This window comes from Pezoporus flaviventris, unplaced genomic scaffold (assembly GCF_033815535.1).
Source record: "Pezoporus flaviventris isolate CSIRO_AGI_PZ_B2104156 unplaced genomic scaffold, CSIRO_AGI_Pfla_v1 ptg000013l, whole genome shotgun sequence".
NCBI classification, from domain to species: domain Eukaryota; kingdom Metazoa; phylum Chordata; class Aves; order Psittaciformes; family Psittacidae; genus Pezoporus; species Pezoporus flaviventris.
In genome coordinates, this window is record NW_026892561.1 from 31,965,482 (window position 1) to 31,975,454 (window position 9,973).

The following is a 9,973-nucleotide window of genomic DNA, read 5'->3' on the forward strand; positions in this document are numbered from 1 at the left end:
CTTTTCAGGTACCAGAGGATAATCCCACCTGTTTTAAGGAATAGACACTTCTTTAGCCACATAAGGAATGGTTAATGCTGCAGTTACTTATTGCTGCAGCAGTGAAGGTGCTGTACAAGCTGAGCTGTGCTCCAGCTCCCCAGGCTAGCTTGAGTGCAGGGCCACTGGCCAGTCAGCAACAGGACAGCTGGAGGCCAGGTCCATAACTCCATCACAAATAGTAAGGAAACCACACTTCCAATGACAGGCAGCATGACCTCAAATACCTCATAGCATAGAAGTACTTCATAGCCAATTATTATTAATTCATCAACCCGCCTAGCAAACGCAGCAGTTAGCCTTGTGCACAGAGCCCACACAGCCGACCCAAAGGAGAACACTGACGAAATGTGGCATTTTGAATTGAAAGGCCAAGGGAGCTGGTGAATTCTTACCTGGCTTCTGTGTCCTCTGCTAGGAAAGCTCTGCTTTTGGTCTTAAAAAGAGAGAAATCAGAAAAAATATAAAATTGTTTTTTCATTTCATTCCTTTTCACAAATGGTGAATATATCAGACATCTCTGCAGCCTTCTGCATCATTTAGTAGTGGCTATAGCAATATGTCCTATTCAGATTTAACTACCTTTCTCATGCTTCATAAGTAGAAGGATCCAAGAATCCTTCAATACTACACCCACCTGGAGCACAAGCCTGCCTGCAAATAGCTAGAAGCTTGCTTTCTAGCAACAACGTGATGAGCACCATCGAGGTACAGTTCTGTAAATTATAGCCCCGCCAGATGCATGGCTGGAGGACATTTCCAGAGGATTGTCCTGTAATCACCAAAGGGTGACTTACCTTGAACAGATCATGACTCAAAACCTATGGAAACAATAATGACATATTGGAGTTTCCAGGATGTTTTTGAGTTGGAACCCAGACCTCCAGGACACTGGATTAATTCCTGCAGTATCACATCTGGTACTACTGCTACCTGGGAAGATGACAGAAACAACAGTGTTCAGCAATATTGTTACAGTATATTCTACAGAAATAGTGAGGTTGATAAATATTTCTGGTTCTCACAAACTAAAAAATATCTGGAATGCTTGCATTCTTTGCCTTTTAGAAGATGCCAAGTTGAGTAGCTCCAGAAAGGACACCTTCAACACTAGAGCGAGGGGAAACACAGCATCTAGGAGCCTCAATTCTGAGCAGCGAGAGCCACTAAGGGAGCCTGAAGTCCTTGACAGGCCTTGCCCAGGAGCCGGCAGCTCAGCCTGGAGAAGAGAAGGATGTGTGGAGACCTCGTACCAGTATCTGACGAGGGCCTATAAGGATGCTGGGGAGGGACTCTTCATAAAGGACTGTAGTAACAGGACAAGGGGTAATAGGTTCAAACTTAAACAGGGGAAGTTTAGGTTAGATATAAGGAAGAAGTTCTTTACTGTGAGGGTGGTGAGGCACTGGAAGGGGTTGTCCAAGGGAGCTGTGAATGCTCCATCCCTGGCAGTGTTCAAGGCCAGGTTGGACAGAGCCCTGGGTGATGTCTGTGCCCATGTCAGGGGTGTTGGAACTAGATGATCTTAAGGTCCTTTCCAACCCTAACCATTCTATGGTCCTATGTTGTGTGATTATCCTTCCTCATGTCTCATGTTGTGGCTGAAGGGTATTAGCAGCAACCCGTTCAATACAATATCACCTCCCTTAGATTAGATCTTCCTCTCTGAAACTGTTGCAATTTGAAAGCAGCTCTTTCACTGCTAAAAAGAAGTGCCCACTTAAAGGAAAACTGCCACTAATTGGTGTGGGAAGGAAATTACAAAGAATCAGCTCACATCTGGCTTCAGTGTGACTCCAAAGGATTTCCAAATGATGTACTTACTTACTTATGCTGAAGGACTTCTCTTGGGTACGATGAATGAGCGGATGGGCTGTCTGGGGGTGGAGTACCTCTGTTGAACAGGAGCAGACACCACTGTGCTAAAGAGACATTGATGGCCCTGAAATTACTATTCCACTAATGTAAAAGATAAAACTGTGTCACACTTGGCTGTGCCTGCTCTAATAAAGCTGCCACACATGCACAGTTAATTGGATTTTTCCTCGGAGCCTGGAAGGAGCAGCTGGATGGCAACATCTGGTAAGGCAGTGGGAGTGTGGTCCTGTTTGCAAAACATGAGTGGGATTTCACTGTTCAGAAAAGCATAGGCAGGGTATGAGGTTTACAAATGTCTTCTCTGCTGTGGCACATGGAGCTCACCTCTATGTCCCCTCTGGGATGAGTTCTTTCTTCTTTCCTTACATTGTATTTACCTCAAGGTGGTGAGTAAACTAACATGGTCATATGTTCTAAAGCTTGTCCCAACACCAGTGACAGGCACCAATATTTTAGTTCTACTTTATAAAAAATGCAACAGTCTTTTGTACTATCAGATGATGAAGTTTTGATGTGCATATATATATATTTTCTTTTTTTTTTTTAGCTAATCCAGGAAATTTTGTTAAGAAGTTGCGCCAGTACTGAAGAGTTTGTATGTTCCTCCTTACATTTGCTGAAAATGCCAATCTTACATTGTTCTGAAGATTAAGTCAAGCTTGATGGTGTTTTCACTGCTATTAGTAATACGAATACTGCAATATGCATTTTTTGAATGACAATAAATTGATATTGAAATGTTAAAAATGAATCCAATGTGATATAATACTTCAAATTATCCTATGTGGCAAGGTTAAGTGTTTAAATACACATTTGGTATATGCTACATATATATAATACTTAAGTGCATGTATAAGTGTGTACACTTAGACAATAAATACATTACTAATATTAAAGTCTATTGTGATGTAAAGTAAGTGGGTTTTATTTATTATATTATTCTCAGTCATTTTAGATTAATGTTTAATGCACATGAGCCATTATACACATTATAATAATTATGCAATAAGCAATTTAGAAATGCTCTCTTACCAGTGTTTGCCTTTTAATAACCTCACAAGACCCTTCAGGTGGATATAGTGCGCCATTTACTCCTACTGTTATAAACCCTATAAATTCAGGGTCAGGTTGCAAAGCAGCTAATGATAATATATTCCAGATATTTTTAAAAATTGAAGGAATTTGCACTGAGCACTCATTGCAGGAAAGGCAAATAAAAGTGACATTCAGGTGGGATGGCAAAAAAGTATTTGTTAAAAACATTATTGGCCATATATTGTCTCTTAAAAATACCACAGGGAAGGAGCAAAGAATCTGGTCCTGGTGACTCCCTCCAGGTCCATGGCATGCAAAGAACTGAGCTGGAAGATCTGTTATATAACATTGGGAGTATTCAGCCTCTATCTAGATCTGAATATCCAAACATAGCTGAAGGAGATGGAATTAAATCAGCTGTGCAGAGGACGCTGTGCCTTGTATTGATTGCAATGTCTGAAATGAAGCCAGCAAATGGAAATTTGAGAAACAGTTGGGTTTTTTCTTTAGTTCAATCCTTTTGCTTCACTAATATATTTATTTCTGATTGTTATTATTTTTAACAGATTCGTAAGAAAATAAACAGTATTTCTCAACGGTATTTATACTGCCAGATACAAATCTAATAAATGTTATCTTTAATGACACCTTCTGTCTCCTCTGAAAAGACTGCACAGCTCAGTATATTCATTTAAAGGAACAGCTGCAAAATCTGTTTCCTCCTCTCTGTTGTTTCCTATTTGATCTATGCAGTTCCTCACACCATCCTGACACCTGTATTTGTACTGGGGTGTTTGGATTAGAACACATAGAAAAAAATAAATCTGTCCTGGTAGGAAACAAGATTGGGTTTGATGTTTAACTGTGGCAGTTATCGCTGCATTGGAACTTGGGCACTCCACTCACTCCCTTCCCATGCTGGGGAGGGTCAATGCCAAGAAGGGTCTTGCCCTGGATAAGGAGCTGCTGAGGAAAATTTGAAGGAAAAAAGAGGCTTATAAAAGGTGTAAGCAAGGACAGGCAGCCTGGGAAGAGTACAGGGATGTTGTCCAGGAAGCTAGGGATCAGGTTAGGAAAGCTAAGGCCCAGTTGGAATTAAACTTGGCTAGGGATGTGAAAGATAACAGGAAGGGATTCTACAAGTACATAGCAAATAAAAGATGGACTAGGGACAAAGTAGGCCCTTTCTGGAAGCTATCAGGAGAGCTGGCTACCCTGGATTTGGAGAAGACTGAGGTTCTGAATGACTTCTTTGCCTCAGTCTTCACTGGCAAAGGCTCTGACCACACCACCCAAGTCTTGGAATCCAGATACAGGGACTGTGAGAATGAAGACCTTGGGACCACTGTAGGAGAGGATCTGGTTCGAGACCATCTTAAAAATCTGAACGTGCACAAGTCCATGGGTCCTGATGAAATCCATCCGCAGGTCCTGAAGGAGCTGGGAAATGAAGTTGCTAAGACACTGGCCATCATATTTGAAAAATCGTGGCAGTCAGGTGAAGTTCCCGACGACTGGAAAAAGGGAAATATAACCCCCATTTTCAAGAAGGGGAAAATGGATGACCCGGGGAATTACAGACCAGTCAGTCTCACCTCTGTGCCTGGCAAAATCTTGGAGCAGATTCTCCTGGATAGCATGCTAAGGCACATGAAAATCAACAAGGTGCTTGGTGACAGCCAGCATAGCTTCACTAAGGGGAAATCCTGCCTGACCAATTTGGTGGCCTCCTATGATGGGGCTACAGAACTGAGGGACAGGGGTAGAGCAGCTGATGTCATCTACCTGGACATGTGCAAAGTGTTCAACACTGTCCCACATGATATCCTTGTCTCTTAATTGGAGAGACATCAATTTGATGGATGGACCACTCGGTGGATAAAGAACTAGCTGGATGGTCGCACACAAAGAGTTGTGGTCAATGGCTCAATGTCCAGCTGGAGACCAGTAAGAAGTGGTGTCCCTCAGGGATCGGTGTTGGGACTGGTCTTGTTTAACGTCTTCGTCATTGACATGGACAGTGGAATTGAGTGTGCCCTCAGCAAGTTTGCCAATGACACCAAGCTGTGTGGTTTGGTTGATACGCTGGAGGGAAGGAATGCCATCCAGAGGGACTTTGACACGCTTGTGAGGTGGGATGATGTCAACCTTATGAAGTTTAACCATGCCAAATGCAAGGTCCTACACCTGGGTCGAGAGATTCAGAGCAGCCCTGCAGAGAAGAACTTAGGAGTATTGGTTGATTAAGAAACTTAACATGAGCTGGCAGCATGAGCTCGCAGCCCATAAAGCCAACGGTATCCTGGGCTGCATCAAAAGGAGCATGACCAGCAGGTCGAAGGAGGTGATCCTGCCCCTCTACTCTGCTCTTGTGAGACCTCACCTGGAGTATTGTGTGCAGTTCTGGTGTCCTCAACATAAAAAGGACATGGAACTGTTGGAACAAGTCCAGAGAAGGGCCATGAGGATGATCAGGGGACTCGAGCACCTCCTGTATGAAGACAGGCTGAGAAAGTTCAGCCTGGAGAAGAGAAGGCTGCATGGACACCTCATAGCAGCCTTCCAGTATCTGAAGGGGACCTAGAGGGATGCTGGGGATGGATTCTTCATTAGAGACTATAGTGATAGGACAAGGGGTAATGGGTTCAAACAGGGGAAGTTTAGATTGTATATAAGGAGGGATTTCTTTACTGTAAGGGGCAGTAAGGCTCTGCAACGGGTTGCCCGGGGAAGCTGTGAATGCTCCATCCCTGGCAGTGTTCAAGGCCAGGTTGGACAGAGCCTTGGTTGACACGGTTTAGTGTGAGGTGTCTGTGCCCATGGCAGGGGGTTGGAACTAGATGATCTTAAGGTTCTTTCCAACTCTATCTATTCTATGATTCTATGACTTGGCTAGCACTCACCAACTCAGATGCTGCCAAAAGGTATAGCTAATGGAGGCAGGTAAAGGGAAAGGTTTTCTTCCTGTGTTAATACCACTAAAAAATATCTCCTTGGGTAATAACATTATAACAATATTTGCAAATCCTTGGAGAAATATTAAAATGATTCCCTAGGAGAAAAAGATTAAAATGATTCATTAGCATCTCACAGGGAGTTTAGAAACTGCTTTTAGTTCAGGACATGTTTTTGCCTCTTCTTGTGCCTTTATCTCCGTGGTATTGGAAAGGGCACATCCCTTTCCTGCTTCTTGTCTTAAGATGGCTTTTGGTTGTTGGTTTTGGACAGCAGCAGACCAAGTCCTCCAGAGCCACAAATCAGGGATGCAGTTAGGTATTTTTCTGTAGCCTGCTGCTAATTCACTCTTTTGAAAAAGGAGAGCCATCCACAGTCTACTCTAAGAAGAAATCCTTTGCTGGCATACAAGAAGAGAGCTTTCCTCTCTTCCTCCTATGCCGTGTCACCCCGCTAACTCTTCTTTCCAGTTCACAGGGGTCCCTGGCATCCCAGCTCTCTCCCTCATCCTCCTCGGCTGCCGGGTCCCTGCAGAGACCGAGGGAGTGCCACTGGCTGAGCAGATCCCTTGTGCGGGAGGCACACTGGGCAGCTCCATCCCAGGGCTGGCAGGAGCCCTGACATCCAATGTCTAAACCACAGCCAAACAGTTTCTTACAGCAGGGCATCAAAGGTTTTTCTGATGTTTCAAAACTATACATTCCCTCATATTAAATAATGAATGAAAAGAAAATAGAATTTCCTGCACTGCATATGCAAGCTGTTAGATTAATTTGTTCCTATCCAATATTCCTGGATCCATTTTCCATTGCAGCAGGCAGTGATGCTTGGGAAGCATGTTTTGTTATTTTTCATACCAGGCAGCTCTTGCTTCCTCTACAAGTTTCCATCTGATTCCTTTAATGAAATACCTCTCACAATTGAGCTATCTCCCTGTCAGCTACTTTTCTCATTTTCATTGCCAGCCTTTGCCTTCTGTTCAATGCTCTGGCTGCTACAAGGCTTGAGAAAACACTTTTACTTGTTCAAACTATTCCATCTCTAACTTTAGAAAATGAAGTATTTTCATGCCTCCTCTACACAACACAATTTTAAACAGACCTAATCAGTTCTGCCCTCTACCTTTTATAACTAGAAATGTTTTCAAATAAAAACAGATATCACATCCTTCAGTGATAGCCTCATCTCTCATTCTTTTCCCATATATTTCAAGCAATTAAAAAAAAAAACAACAAAGTTTGCTTGACTTTGAGAACTTCTTACCCTCAGCACAAAAGCCTTTTCCAAGTTTTAATTGAAGCTAAACATCTATTTAGGTTACAAAGTCCTATCTTTAACTTGAATAGAATAATTCCTTTTCTTGTGTTTAACCTTTGATCAGCTACCTACTTTTGAACTTTTGGATAACTATCCCCTTCTTGCTATTCTTGTCCCATTTCTTTCATAATCCTTGCGTAAAGGCACCCTATAAATCAAAATAAAGTTCTCTATGGTGAAATTACTTTTTTCTTTCTTTTTTTTTCTTTTCTTTTTTCACAGAGATAGTTTCAGTCACTTTGTTTGTCCTTTTGTTTTTGAATATAACCACAATAGTGATCTACAATATAATGCTGTAAGATGTTTGTAGAGTTTTAGAATAACTTCAGTATAGCAAGAAAAAAATATATGAACCATGAAACTAATACCAATATTCCAGATTATGTCTGAAGAATCAACTTGTCTATGATGGCCTTCGCCCTGCCTCTTCCACGGTCACTCACTGGATTCACCTTCCTCCTCCACTTGCCCATCACCCACAGAGATGGACCACAAGCAGAATGTCAACCTGCTTGGGCAGGACACAGGAGGGATAGCTCTCTCCAAGGTGAGATGAGGGAATGAGCATTCTGCTACTGCCTGTGCTTGTGAGTGCTCCCTCCAGGTGATGGATAGATACCCTTAAGGATGCTCCACTTTCCTGCTAGGATTCAGAAAACTCTAAAAAGAGAAAACTTTCTAAAAAGAAATTCAGAAAACTTTCTAAAAAGAAAGGAATCACACACTGCTTAATTTGATAGGCATGTTTTTCAGAATTACACATCTTTACACCTCTCTCTTCTGCCTCCCTCTGATCAAACGGTCTCTGGCAATGCGGGAGGGAAGCAAGTGACAAGCGGGCTGCTTTGGGTTGCAGTAAGGCAACATGTGACTCATTTTGCCCCTTAGTAATCTAACTTCTGATGTAGTTACCAACCCTAAACTACACATGCCTGGCACTTATGAGAGCTTCTGTTACAAAATTTTCAGCATTACATTTCAGAATATATGTACTTGGAAATGTATCATCAAATCCTCCTATGTTACTAGTATCACTCAAAAGAACATGCGTTTATACAAATAATAGCATACTTTTGAAAATTAACATAAATCTAAAATTAACATCTTAAAAATTGTGGTATGGTCTGAATTTTTCTGTTTCTATAATATTGACAGTGTATGACTTAGAACATTCTAAACTATTAATTACCTTGGTTTAAATGCTTGCATTAGATGACTTCTTGCTTCAGGGCAGACACAGGTAACAATCTTCCTTATTAATACTGGTCTCCAAATCAATTCAGAACAGAGACTTCATTTTCTGTAATCATAATGCATGAACTAGTAAACAGTTATCAATCCCCTTCTCCCCAAATAGTTTCAAACTATTTAGATCTGAGTGATTCATAATTCATATAGCGCTTGCAGACTTGGCACGTGTAAATGTGGGGTTTTTTCTTTTTTTTTTTGAAATACCCTTTTTCATCACACATCCCACCCCACTTCTTTCACTATCATATCCCAAATGAAGAGTAGATGTTTTCTTAGTCAGTGTGCATACAGATATAAATAAAAAGCTGATTATAAAATTAATAATGAATCCTTCCACACTGGGTGTCTTAGAAAAACAGAGAGTAGAGTTGCACACGAGGGCAAAATACCTGGAGGGATGAAATGAAGTAGACTAAAATTAGTGACTGGGGTCTCAGTTCACAATCTATTTTGACACTGAATTTATTACAGGCAAGGCTAAATATTTAATTTCAAAAGGTACACTGAATATAGCTGGGGATACCACCATTCTTTCTGTGCATATCTTGCATTTTCCTCACTTACATGAATGCATACTGGCCTCTGAAACACTCTCAAGGACAATTTATTGCCTGAGCATTTCTTTAATGGAACATTAAGTCACAGAGGCTTACTTCAAAGGTAGCAAACTTTGAAGCAGGAACACAAAAAGTTTGGCTACTGAAATCACCCAACAGCCTGGCTGACTTTGAAAACTATTTCCCCATAGATTAACCAAATTTTTCCTCTATGGAGTATCATGTTCCCAAAGAAACTGTAAGATTAATGCATAATGGCAAGAGAGACAGCTTTAGGGCACAGTTATTCACCACCAAGGAAAGCTGCACTGGCTCCTCACTGTCCAGTTTCCTAGGGATGCTCAATTTCCTGCATGCTCTTTTCATCTCAGCATGTTCTGCATGGCAGCACCTAGTAAATAAAACAAACAAAAAAAGATTTTAATAAAATAATCCGGAATTAATAGATTTCTGAAACTAAAGGGTATTACCAAGATGAACATAAAGAAAGATCATCTTATTGAAACTAAAAATCATGATAAATGATACTGTTGAGAGGGTAAGCAAGGCAATATTCAGAAGAGTCTGGGACTGCAAAGTCCAATTAAGTCCCTTTTCTTAGCGTCTTTATATTAGTTCTATTTGGCATCAAAACATCAAAGCCTGCTCATTCATGTACTTTATTTCCCTGGACAACACCTCTGTGCACAGGCAACATTTTATAGTGTGCTTTAAATTTGAATCAAGTACACTAATCAAGTATGGTAGCGATGGGTGACACTTCAGTCATGTGGCTGTAAAAAGTGCGTAAGTGTGCGAGAAAAGCTGGCTTGCAGTTACAAAAATATTCACAGTTAGAATATTTTACCTGACCCAGTGATTTTTAGACCTACAGATGTGCTTGTAAACATGAATTGTTTTAAACAAAAGTTATGTACTAAGGTGAACCAGGCTGTAAGTCC